General features: G+C 42.2%; 1 protein-coding gene across 12 annotated transcripts in view; it reads right to left on the bottom strand.

The window, feature by feature from the left end:
- nrxn2b (neurexin 2b) overlaps nt 1-13,547 on the bottom strand; it is an 806,770-nt gene that overhangs the window by 490,034 nt on the left and 303,189 nt on the right. Inside the window, exon 1 of one of the 12 annotated variants that reach the window (XM_023965857.2) lies at nt 598-733. The exons of the other annotated variants lie outside the window; for them this stretch is intronic. The gene's annotated coding sequence lies outside the window, so the exon portion shown is untranslated. Of the gene's footprint in view, nt 1-597; nt 734-13,547 lie in introns of those variants that run through there. 12 annotated transcript variants of the gene reach the window in all.

The raw sequence follows: 13,547 nt of genomic DNA, 5'->3' as shown, positions 1-13,547 counted from the left end.
TAATTTCATTTTTTTTCATTTCATTTCATTCATTTTTTTGACGTTTAAAAAAAACAAAAAAACAAACGAAATTGTGTGTGTGTGTGTGTGGGGGGGGGGGGGGGCACTATACGTGTGACAATTTAAGTGCATTTTTCCGTGTGTGGCAGGAGTCAAACTTTTGCCCAAAGGTGCAAAATAGAAAAAAAAAACTTGTGAAAACCCACAGATCTTTCAGTCTATACGGCAGCAGGACATGACAGGTTCAACATTTGGGTCGAGAATATCAAAGGTTGTATTGAATTCACAGGAACAGGAAGTGTGGTGTTAATTAATGAACAAAATCCCCCTGTTCTTAAAATACTTGAGTTTGATGATTTGGTCTACAGGCATTCAGCTGAAGCCTCAGACGTCATGAACAGTGTGTGTGCTGACTGAGACAGAGGGAAGCTCTGTTGAGGCCTTCTCTCTTCCTCCTCTATCTGTTTGCCATCTGTGGAGAGGCCGACAACCTTGACAGGTAAGAGAGTGATCGCACCTCAGTAACTCTGAGGCTCAGCGTGGATTTCTGTGTTTGTGTGCTGCAAGCAGGTGGAAGGGTCACGGCTGTCCACTTACCACCTCACGTGTTGGTCCCACGACATGTTGACAGACCAGCAGGGGCAGAAACCAAAAGGCAAAGGGACATTCAGGGAAGCGGGAGTGTGTGTTTGACGACAGCTTTAACCCTTATAGCCAAAATATTGAGCTTAAAAAATAAATAAAAATAACTTAAAAAGTGTAGCAAAGAAAACTTTTTTGTCAGGATCCATGTCATTTCCCTGTATGTCTGTCTCTCTGCATGGACTGCATGGACTTTCTGACTTCCTGGTTTGGCTCTTCTACTAGTCCCCCTCACCTGCAGCCAATTTCTAATCAAGACTGACAGCTCCAACAGGAAACAATCCAGCTTGTTCTCCCCCTTGGTGACAGATCATCAGTTGTCCTTTTGGTCCCTCATGCCTGTTCTCAGCCTCAGCCTTGCTTTACCTGGGCTCAACTCTACCAGTCCTGCCCCCAGTGTTTTTTTAATAAAGCCTGCTGTCTCCTACTTTGATCCACTTTTGCTTGTCCTAAACTAGTTCTAATTTTAGATATGGTGCCAGGACTGAGAAAAATGTGCTCTATGTTAAAGTTTGGGAAAAAAAGCACAAACTATGACAAAAAGTATGACCAGTTCATACAAAATGAATTTTTACTTATAATAAGATACTCAGAAAAAAATCCAACAACTCAGGGCCAAGGAGAGAAAACGGGTAAAAAACAAAAACAAAACATGTTTTTTCCTAGAAAGCTCAGTTGAAAAAACTGCAGGTCCATAGAACCACTTTAAGCTCAACTCTAGAAAGTCAAACTTCATGGAAGAATAGCTGCATGTGAAAAAAGACAAGACATATTGGGAGTTTGTTCTGCTTTTTTCAGTCAGTGTCCTCCAGAAACCCTGCTGACCAGCAACAGATCAGAGTTTGAGCTTCCAGTCTCTGCAGACACAGCTCTCAATCCAGAGGAGACATTGTTCTTTCATCTCTAGAACGTCTTACCTGAATGCTTAAGCAGGCCAACACAAAATGTGAAAACTAAAGACGGAGCTGCTGACACTTTATATTTGCTTTGATACAAAGTAAGTTTGTTTAATATAAAACAGAAGATGCTTCAGATCATGTTCTTAAGAGGTAAATCTACAGTCAGGAGACTGGAGGGGAAAAGGTAAAAATAATTTAGCATTTTACTGGATATTCACAAATGAGGAATGTCCTCATCTCCTGTCTTTAAATATTGAGGCAATGGACATTTCTTTCCTGTTTTATATGGAAGTATCACAGTATGAGGAAGAAACTGTACCTCTGAAGCTACGCTCACACCACTCTCGCCAATGCGCGTTCAAGCCACCACTTTCAATGAACATTTTACGTAAATGTGCTTTTCCACATTCCAAACTCTTGCGTTCACATGTAGCTACGCATGTTTCTATGACCGTTCTTGGGCTCAATGTACAAAACATGCAGCTATTAAAATAAAAGTTAAACCAGGTAGAACTTCGACCAATCAGGGACTCAGATTTGGTAGTAGTGTATGGATGGTTTCCCTTTTGATTCACAGAGGTGTCAACTGTTAGAAAATTGATCACGGAGGAGAAATAAATAGTTGCGGTTTGTTCCTGGAGATAATAATATGACACCAAGTCTTTCATATATCGGAATAGAGCTGTATAAGAAAAAGCCTTGAGCAGGATTTGCCAGATTTGCTTTTCTTAAGCCTCATTTCCACTGAGCCGTACGTTACAGTCCAGTCCAGTCCGGTATCTTGAGCGTTTCCAATATAAAATGGACCCAGTAAGCCGGACCGAATGGTACCATTTTTGGGCACCCCTTGGTTGTGGGTCCATAGAAAAATGGAAAGGACCGCTTAAGGCCAGGTTACTGTGGAGACCCGTTGATTGGCTGAAGGTCAGTAAACCTTGTGCTATCTTAGATGACCCCACCCTTACATTGACGTGTTCTCCCTACCATGACAAAGGTGGATAAAGGTGGAAAGATCTCATATAATCCATGGACACCAGTGAAGTTCACAAATCATTAAAGAAAAAAAAGTTCAACACACTGTATAGTGGGTCTAGATGACCCAACATTAAAGTGCCTTGGATAGTACAAGGGTTAAGACAAAAGAAAACTCAAAGAAAGCGGCTGTAGTCCTCTTCCCCGCCCGCCATCTTCCCTCAAACAACATAAAACGCTTTGTATCTACAGAGTACCAAAAGCTAAGCGGGGAAAAATGAGCTGCCGGATGACTGCCATTGTTGTTGTTTTTAGCTTCAACTTTGAGTGGAAACACTCACCTGAATTGCCTGGACTGTTCTAAACCACACTGGACCAAACCGCTCAGAGGAAGCAAGACTTTGGACATCTCCCAACTGTAGGTGGAAGACATGTGCTAGTAAACAGTAGAAAAAGAAAAAGAAGAATCCCTTCCCTGTCCAGTGTTAACAGTGTGTGCAGCATGCCTGGTGTGAACACAGTTTAAGAGGTCATTTACAGCATCGTCAGCCGTGTGCAGGTAGAACACACGCCATGCGCAGATTTAGAGGTGTGCCAGAGCCACATGGGCTAAACAGACTTAGTGACAGTGGAATTCAAGATTCAAGATTTTGTTTATCATCATTCCACACATAGTATTTGCAGAGAAATACACAGGTGAGACGAGATGTTGTTTCTCACTGGTATGACAGTGCAAAAAAACAGGAATAATTAAAAAAAAAGTAGCAATAAAGTAACAATCCAAGAATAAAAAATAAGATGAATAAAACAATTAAGTGAAACAAATAAGATAACAAAATATATAAAATAAAATAGAATAGAATAGAGACCAGCATTCAGTGTGATAGTGACTATGTGTGTTTAACAGCAGTCTTGTTTATGGGGGGGTTGCTAGAGTCTGTGTCCATGTATTGTGTCTTCGGGTCGTGTGGGGGGTTGGGGGGTAATCCTTTGATCTTATTGCAGAGTGGAGTTTGTGAGAACATGAATGCATGAGCATCCTGCTGGATCTGCAGCTGATGCTCCTGAACCTCCTCCCAGGTGAGGGAGAACAGTCCATGAGAGGGGTGCTGAGGGTCCCTGATGATGGAGGTTGCTCTGCGTAGGCAGCGCTGCTCGTGTGACTCCTCCAGGATCGGGAGGGGTGCACCAACAACAATGCACCGGCCTCCTGGACAGGCGGGTTCCCTGTCGGAGTGTTTGCATGTATTTATGTTCCCACTCAGAGTAAGTCTTTCTATGTCTCTGCCCTTTATATGTGTTAAAGTCAGAGACCAAACTAAACAACATCAGCACACACACATACACACAAACACACACTCCCTTAAAATGCAGCTGACAAATCCATCATCTCTGCAAACATGAATGTCTGCGAGCGCTCTGACAAGGCATCCGGAACGCTCAATCACAGTTAATAAAGGGGGCTAATGAACTCCTCTCATTATGTAGATGCTAATCACGGAACATATTCTTGTAATTTGACTTAGTTGATTTATGCCAAAGGATACATCACTCCCACCACCACAATCACTAAAAAAACAACAAAAATTCTCACAAACTCAAACATGTTTCAACCTTAATAATCAGAGCCTGCCACAACTGGGAAATGTTTTCAGGTCTGCAGAAAAACAGAAGCACATTTGCATTTCTGTTCACTTTCCTAATAAAGTCTTGCCAAGCTTTAATATAAAGCTGTTTAGTCTATATTTTATATCAACACATACTAAATATTTTTGTGCTACTAATTAGTTATTTATTTAAAAAGGCCACAAATAAAAATAAAAAATCATAAATTCAACAAAGAAATATGTGGTAATAATTTACAGCTCCTTAAACCTAATGATCAGATAAACAAACTCAAACAGGTCAAAGAAAAATCTCATATATGCTTAAACCAAGTACAATCAGTCATTATTGTTAAAAAAGACATGAAAGTGTAGTCACATCCAAGACTGCTCATCCATCCATTTCCAGGACCCACTGAATCCCTTTCAGGAGCCAATCTAGCCATTGTTGGGCCCTGAACTGGTGGCCATGCTCACACTCACACTTAGGGGCAATTTAGAGACACCAAGCGACCTATAAGGCATGTTTTTGGAGCGTTGGAGGAAACTGGAGTTCCCGGAGAGAACCCACGCATGCACGGAAAGAAAAAGAACTTCACACTAAAAGGTCCAGGCTGGGATTTGAACCAGGAGCCTAACCACTGCTCTGTTCATACTTTACCAAAACCTTGAGAAATAAGGTTTCCCGATGACACGGATAACTTTTTCAATAAAATAGTGTTTTTTTTTTCTGTTCTCCTTTTCCCAACAAAAATGGACACCCCTTTCTACTGTACTACAACAAGTACTACAGGTACTACAGCTAAGAATGCTAGTAACAGTAACTTTGGAGTTCTTAATGGCAACAATTTATATGTGCCGACATTGTTTCTTTCTGTTCAACATAAAGTAATGAATCATTATTTTTTTAAAGGGTCTACATGATGCAATACAACTTTTTGAGCTTTTTGAGAGAGGGGGGCACCATAATCCCTTTTCGCAAAGGGCGCCATGCAACTCAGGGCCGGTTTAAGACACCTTGTCCTAAAAAGACAAACCAGTAACTCAAAATGAAAGTCCACCAAAGAGTTCTGCTGGACTCAACAATAGAACTGATAAGAAAAAAAAAAATCCTCCAAATACAAAAACTGAATCTCATTTGTAACACCTAAATAGAAAGTATTTTCCTATAACTATATCCTATAATATTTTCCTATAAGATCAAGTCTGGTTACAACGACATTGAATGCAAGTTTCTTCCATCCTTTTTATTACTACAGTCTGCATTTCTCTGAGCTGTGGGGGCGCCAGCGCCGCAGAGAGGATGGTCCTGGACTTCCTCCCCTCGCTTCAGGTCACTGCACCAAAGCGGTGTCGGGAACATCATCAAAGACGCCTCTCACCCCCAACGGGAACCTTTTCCCAGCTAGTCTCTGCTGCATGGAGGCTTTCATTGTAGAACCATCAGGTTTTCCAACAGCTTCAGGCCATGTTGAACTCTGCACATCACTCCAATATCGCTCTCAGTTGACTTTTTTAATGGCTAATTCTTCATCCTGAATTACATGAAGACAATCTACAAACCAGGAATGATGTCAGAGCTGCTGATGTTTCATTCACTTGTTGTTTTTTCTGTTTGAATCTTTAAAATAAAAAAAAAGGTACAAGTGAAAACAGCATTCTTTTTTTTTAAGTAAAAGATTTCAATTGGGCTCATGAATTTAACCGCCTACTGGCTGAATTTATATCCAATTATAGAACAAAAGATTCTTCTGTTTTTCTTTCCGTTCAAGGTGGGCTAAATTAATCGGAGTCCTGGATTAGATGGTACACTCCGAGTTAGTGTTCTACGGCGTGAAGGGATTAAATACAGTTAGTTAATAAGGTGAGGAGCACTCCAAGCACAACAGGACGGAATTGCAGACTTTTTGGTACATTCTATAAAGAATTATTTTACATTCAGCACATTTTAGCTTTTCATTTTCAGGAATTATCTGATAAGAAGAATCCTGATTGCTGTGTGCAGGCAGGGCAGCAGCAGAGGTAAGATGAAGCAGATCTCATGGGGCCTCCACAGCTAAGATTTGGACCACTTGGTGTTCTGACAAAACACTAAACCCATCACTGGGTTTTGGACTTTTGGTGGAGCTTTGAGTGTGCATGCTGTGAAAAAATAACAATAAAAAACTCTGATGCCGGAACAGCATTTAGAATAGGAGGCGGGAGATAAGCATGTTGTCCTCAAGGGGACCCTCCACATCAGTAACTGACCCTTCTCAGTGAACGGGGTCACAGCAATGGGATCTCCCAGGTCTGGCTCTTAAACTCAGATCTGGGGGGTCCTGTGGTAGTGTATTCTGTGAACTTGAGTGGGGGGTCACTGGTGTGGACCTGACCCCAAATCATTGTTTCCCCATTTCAGTACAAAGCCAGATTTCGACACTGCATCATTTTTCTTTCCAGGGTGTGTGTGGTGGTGGTTTGAAACAAAATATTTGTTTAATGTTTTGTCTTTTTGTTTTTAAAATTCGATTATGTTTTTATGTAAAGCGCTTTGGGTAGCATGAGTTGGAAAAGTGCCAATAAAGTCTGATTTGATTTGATTTGATGTTTAAACTCAGGAGACGGAGCCTGATGATCTGAAAATGCGGGGAAGAAAAACACATCTGTACAAAGTAGAAACAAACTCCTCACGATAGACAAGTGTAGGAAAAGTAGAGGCACTTTTTTTAATGGACCCAATGACTAGAAAAAAGGCAATCTTAAATGTACTCCATTCACCAGTTAAGGATCTATCATTTAAACATGCATCAGTCATGACTGGAACAGGACAGCCTGGTAGCATCACTGAGACGACTGGGGGATTTGCTCTTGTCTGACGCAAAACTGCAGATAAGTTCAGTGATTTATGGGGGTTTGGGCGCCAATATGGCACTAGAACTACACAAAAAAAGAGGGTCAAATGCTGACTGAAGTAATTACTTAGCCCTAAAAAGCGCTGTGATCAATATATTAGTTTGTTTTTCTTTTTTGTCTTCAGAGAGATTCCTAATCCTTAAGTGTTTTCCTGCTTAAATAAATGCATTCTACCCTTCAAATCTAAATTATTAATCCAAATAATATAATGGTCTGAATCTGTGCAAGATTAAACTTAATCCCCATTTGCTTTACTTAGATATATAAAAACATAAAAGAAATCAAGTTTATTGCATAATGTATCTGCTGGTAAAGACAAATTCATTTCATAGAAAGTTAAAGAAATGTGCAAAGTCATATTTAAATGTGTATCTTTTTAAAAAGTGCTTAAATTGGCAGGGTCAAAAACAAAACAAAATTAAAGCTACAAGTAGCATTTAGCGGGCCCGAGCACGTGCGACCGCATGGCACGAGCGACCGCCCCGTGAGCAACGCCCTGCTCGAGCCATTCTCGTCGTTTTTTCTTGTCCATTCTGGAGCTCCAAGCTATTGTTAATACGACAGCTGCCTGGGGGGGGGGGGGGGGGGGGGGCTGTAATCTGTTGCCTTAAGGGACAAAGACTTTTGCATATAGCATGAAAAAAATTCAAGCAATGATGATAATTGCTATCACTGTCCCTAAGGATGAGAACAATAGAACTCATTCAATTTCCACTACAATGTCTAGATGAGTGTCAGCTATGTCTGATAACTTGGCCAATTAGCTGGACCGGGATCTTGCAAAGTGCAGGTGGTTAACGTCCAGTGTAATGAGTCTGTGGACGGCAACAGTACAGCATAGCTTTTGGTTTCCACAAGAGAAGAACTCCTGACACATCTGCCCTAACAGACAACTACAAGAGGAGTTGAAATGTATAACACGGTGAAGGAGTTTTTGTGCAGAAAAAGGTACAATTAGAAAAGCTGGTAGCAGTGACTGCAGATGGGACTCCTGCTATGATCAATAGACAAACAGGTTTCATCACTCACTGTAAAGCTGACCCAGACTTTCCAAAATGTCTGCATTACTGCTGCGTCATTCACCAGCAGGCCTTATGTGCAGAAGTGATTGGCTCTGGACATATAATGACTCTTATTCTGAAAATCGTAAACAACCTCAGCTGCAAAGCAAAACAGCACAGGATTTTTAAGGTGCTATTGGAGGAGATGTCTGTTGAATATGGTGAATATGAACATTGTGAATCTGAACTTGCATTCTTGACTGACATTACTGGAAAACTAAACCACTTGATCTGCGAGCTGCAAGACAATGGCAAAACTATTTTTTTTTGACCAGCCTGCCTGAGCCAGTGTTTTTCTTGTGGGGATCTTTTCTGCCAGGGCTTGTCAGCTTGGTCAGTGGATGTTGCTGCAGTTGTCTCCCTTGCTGGGACAGCTGGAGTTAAACACAGCAGCTCACGGCTCTGAAGTGGACCCCGTTGCTGTCCCAGTCTGGATGGGCACTGTGGCGATGTTCCAATGGCCAGGCTGGCTCCTGGTATAAAGAGATTCCCAAATACCATTTCCTAACCGCAGAGCCAAGGATGTGTTTACATGTTTAGGTCAAAAATGTGATGGACAGCTTCATTTTGTCTAAACATGCCACCCTGTTATTAATCCAGTTGATATGGTTCTCCATCTGTGTCTAGGTGATAGAAAAGCATTTTTTTTTATATTTACAGCTCTAAGCAAACAAACAGTTGTCTATATAAAAGAGCTTTTACAATTGTGCACTTTTAGCAGGTCTCTGAGTTCATGTGACCAATGTATGGTGGATTTTCACAGACCTTGTTTAAAACTGAAGGTGAGAGAGACTTAGAGAAATGGCTTCATTGTTCTGGAGTTCTTTGTTTCATCCACAGAAGAGTAGAATTGGTGATTGATTTTGAAAAGCTGATGAAAAAAGTATCTTTTCAAATTGCAATTTCTAACTTGGGTTTTACATTTTGTGTTCCATTTTTTGTGCTTTATTTGGGAAGCATTTGTTATTTGTTTGGTGTTTTTAAGGTTCTGCAAATATACACATCATTTTTTAGAGACATTTGTTATCAGTTGTGTTTGTTGATTTGTAGTTTAATTTCATTGGATGTATAGATGTCGTGTGGGGGGGGGGCTCGACAGCAGGTAGGACCCAGGCGCAGAGACGGGAGGCAAACGGGTTCAGGGCAAGTGGGTTTATTTAACTAACAAAAAGCGCTGCAGAGCAGGATGACAAAACTAAAAACAAAAACTTACTGTGGCATGGCAAGGGACATGGACGCCAGACAAGAAGACGTGATCAACATGAGCAGAAGTTAATGGACCAGCACAGGAGGAAGGCAGAGACAAGACTTATATACAGACAGGGCAGACAAGACACAGGTGAACACGATTAGGGCAGATGGGGACCAAAGGAAGTAAAACTCAAGAAACATGACAAGACAGGAAACCTTTCAAAATAAAACAGGAAACAGAACCAAACAAGACAGAACAAGAACTAAAGCGAAAAAAAAGACAACAAACTGAAACCATGACAATAGAAAGGAAAAGAAGTTCAAACATTGATTATAAAAAAGGATATAAGAGATAAAAAAAAAGAAAAAGGAAAAGAAAAAAGATAAAATATTGATTTAATTGCATTTTGAATGAATAAAAAACAATGATTAATAGAATCAGAAATCAGAAAAAGTTTTATTGCCAGGTTCAGTAGAGCGCACTTTACAAAACGAGGAATTTGACTTGGTGTATAGTGCAATTAAGAATAAGTTAAAAATTAAGTTAACAACAACAACACACTATATACAGTAGAGTAAGGTGAATTAAAGTGGGAGCACAGATGGGCTGGGATGGTGGGGCCTGTAAGTGGCACCGACAGTCCTTTGGTGGGCGGGGGGGGGAGGGGGGGTCACCTGGGGGAGTTGGGGTACTGTTCAGCAGGCTGACTGCAGTGGGGAAGAAGCTGTTCTTGTGGCGCGAGGTCCTGGTCCTGATGGACCGGAGCCTCTTGCCAGAAGGGAGGGGCCGAAAGAGATTATGTCCTGGATGAGAGGGGTTGGCTACAATCCTGGCTGCCCGCCTCCAGGTCCTGGAGATGTGCAGCTCCTGGAGAGACGGGAGGTGGCAGCCGATCACCTTCTCTGCTGAGTGGATGACGCGTTGCAGCTTGGCCTTGTCTCTGGCCGTGGCCGCAGCGAACCAGACTGTGATGGAGGACGTGAGGGTGGATTCAATGATGGCGGTGTAAAAGTCTACCAGCATCTTTTCAGGGAGGTGAAACTTCTTCAGCTGCCTCAGGAAGTACATCCTCTGCTGGACCTTCTTAGTGATGGAGCTGATGTTCTGCTCCCACTTGAGGTCCTGGCTGATGATGGTTCCCAGGAAGCAGAAGGACTCCACAGAGGTCACCGGGGAGTCACAGAGGATGACAGGGGGGAGGGGGGCTGGGGCCTTCCTGAAGTCCACTGTCATCTCCACTGTCTTCAGAGCATTAAGCTCCAGGTTGTTAGCGCTGCACTATGACACCAGCCTGGCTATTTCACTCCTGTAGGCCGACTCATCTCCGTCAGAGATGAGGCCGATGAGTGTGGTGTCGTCAGCAAACTTCAGGAGTTTGACAGACAGGTGACCAGCTGTGCAGCTGTTTGTGTACAGGGAGAGTAACAGGGGTGAAAGGACACAGCCCTGGGGGGATCCGGTGCTTGTGGTCCGAGTATCTGAGACGAGCTTCCCCAGCCTCACATACTGCTGTCTGTCCGTCAGGAAGTCTGTGATCCACCTGCAGGTGGAGTCAGGCACATTCATCTTGGAGAGTTTTTAATACTAAGTCTAGACAGATTTAACACAGGTTTTTGGATGAAAAAGGATTTTTTATAAATCATCTGTTACACTTTTAAGTCTGAAAAAAATATGGAAGGCAGCAAACACAGATCCCTACCGTTTTTAATTTTTTTGTGCTGATATTTGAAAGATAAGTTATGCAAAAAAATAGGTGTTTTCAGTTTTGCCTAAAAAGACGTTTTCGGACCTTTTTGGATCAAATGTTGTCTAAAAGTTCACCTGTAACTTCAATCATTCTGAATTTTTTTAGGAAAACTAAACCACTTCAACTGTGATCTGCAAGGCAATGGTAAAACTATATTTTTTATGGAACAGCCTGCAGTGTTTCTTGTGGGGATCTTTTCTGCCAGGGCTTGCCGGCTTGGTCGGTGGTTGTTGCTGTTACCAATCCAGTTGATATGGTTCTCCATCTGTGTCTAAGTGATATAATCAGAATCAGAATCGTTTATTGTCATTGTACATGGGGATACAATGAAATTGCAGCAGCCTTGGAGTGAAGGAGTTACATAAAATAAAAATAAAAATAGAATAGAAAAAGAAATACTGTATTTACAACTCTTAACAAAAAATGAACAATATGGACAGGAACTGTTAAATATTAAATATTTGTGAATAAAATAGAATGGAATTACATGAGTTGCTGTGAGCACAGCTTAATAAATATCAAGTTATTGCACAGTGACCCGGTTAGACAGTCAGGATATTGCACGCATTGTAGTAAAATTAGAGTGAGGTGTGGTTGGTGGACGTATGTGCATTCCGTATGATAATTGCCTGTGGAAAAAAGCTGTTTCTTAGTCTGTTTGTCCTGGTTCTGATGGACCTGTACCTCCTTCCAGAGGGCAGCAGTTCAAACAGAGGGAAAGCAGAATGGGTGGAGTTAGTGGTGATGCTAGTCACTCTGCTGAGGCAGCGAGACTGGTAAATGTCCTTCAGTGAGGGGAGGGGGCAGCCGATGATCCTCTGCGCTGTCTTTACCACTCTCTGGAGACTCTGCCGTTCTGCTTCAGTGCAGTGGGAAAACCACACTGTGATGCCATAGGACAGAATGCTCTCAATGGTTGAGCGGTAGAACGTTACCAGCAGCTCCTGGCTGACGTCGTTCCTCCTAAGTTTTCTCAGGAAGTGCAGGCGTTGCTGGGCCTTCCTGATGACAGTCATGGTGTTGTTAGACCATGTGAGGTCAGCAGAGATGGTGGTGCCCAGGAGGGTGAAGCTGTGGACCCTCTCCACACAGTTTCCATCGATGTAGAGTGGGGGTGGATCTGTTCTGTTTTTTCTGAAGTCCAGGATGATCTCCTTGGTCTTGGTGGTGTTCAGGATGAGGTTATTAGCCTGACACCACCTTGAGAGTTTCAGGACTTCGTCTCTGTAGGCCGTCTCGTCGTCCCCAGAGATCAGCCCCACCACAGTAGTGTCGTCTGCAAACTTCACCACGGTGTTGCTGGTGTGGGCTGGTCTGCAGTCTGCTGTGTACAGTGTATACAGCAGAGGACTCAGCACACATCCCTGTGTGGAGCCTGTGCTCAGCGTCCGGGTGGAGGAGAGGTGGGGGTCAAGTTTGACTGTCTGTGGTCTGTTTGTCAGGAAGTCCTTGATCCACGAGCAGGTGAGTGGGTGGAGTCCTAGTTCAGACAGTTTGTTGACCAGAATGTCAGGAATGATTGTGTTAAAGGCTGAGCTATAGTCCACAAAGAGCATCCTGGCGTAGGTGTCTCTGTGTTCCAGGTGGCTCAGCGCAGTGTGGAGGGTGATGGAAATGGCATCATCCGTTGATCTGTTTGCTTTGTAAGCAAACTGGTGGGGGACGAAGATTGGAGGGAGGGAGTCTTTGATGTGTCCCAGGAGCAGCCGCTCCAGACACTTTGTGATGACAGCAGTGAGTGCAACTGGGCGGAAGTCCGTGAGGAAGGCTGTGGATGAGGACTTTTTGGGTATCGGGATGATAGTGGATGACTTCAGGCAAGCAGGGATGAAAGCCTGAGCTAGCGACAGGTTGAAGATTTTTGTGAAGACCTGGGAGAGTTGATCGGCGCAGGCCCGCAGAACCTTTCCGGGAACTCCATCAGGTCCCGCCGCTTTCCTGGGGTTTACCCTGCTGAACATCCGTGCCATCCGTGCCACGTCCATAAAGGCATTGTTTTTATATTTAGAGCTCTAAGCAACCAAACAGTTGTCTATATAAAAGAGCTTTTACAATTGTGCACTTTTAGCAGGCTGAAAAAATTATCTTTTTAAAATTGCCATTTCAAATTTGGGTTTTAAATTTTGTGTTCCATTTTTCTGTGCTTGTATTGGAAGGATTTGTTATTATTTTGTTTAAAAGTGCTACATATTGTATATACACATAATTTATTTAGAGAAATTTGCTATACGTTGTGTTTTTTGGTTTTGTAGTTTAATTTCATTGGATTTATATTAAGGAAAAGAAGTTGCAGCATTGATTAAAAAAGGATAAAAGAGACATTTACTGTCTAAGTCTTATGTTACATCTGTAGAACTGTACTGAGAGTTGGGTTTTGTTTTGGAGCACATTCATATGTTTTGTTTGTAAAAAAAAAAGATAAAATATTAGGTTAATTGCATTTTACATGACTAGAAAAGCAATGATTATTCATAAAAATCTATGAAAGACATACAAAACAAATGAAAAAGCAGTCTGCCCTCCCTCTTGTGTCTA

Source organism: Oryzias latipes, chromosome 18, assembly GCF_053564925.1.
Source record: "Oryzias latipes strain Hd-rR chromosome 18, Olatipes_Hd-rR_3.1".
Lineage (NCBI taxonomy): Eukaryota > Metazoa > Chordata > Actinopteri > Beloniformes > Adrianichthyidae > Oryzias > Oryzias latipes.
The sequence above is the reverse complement of the archived record's forward strand: the minus strand, read 5'-3'. Positions and strand labels throughout refer to the sequence as shown.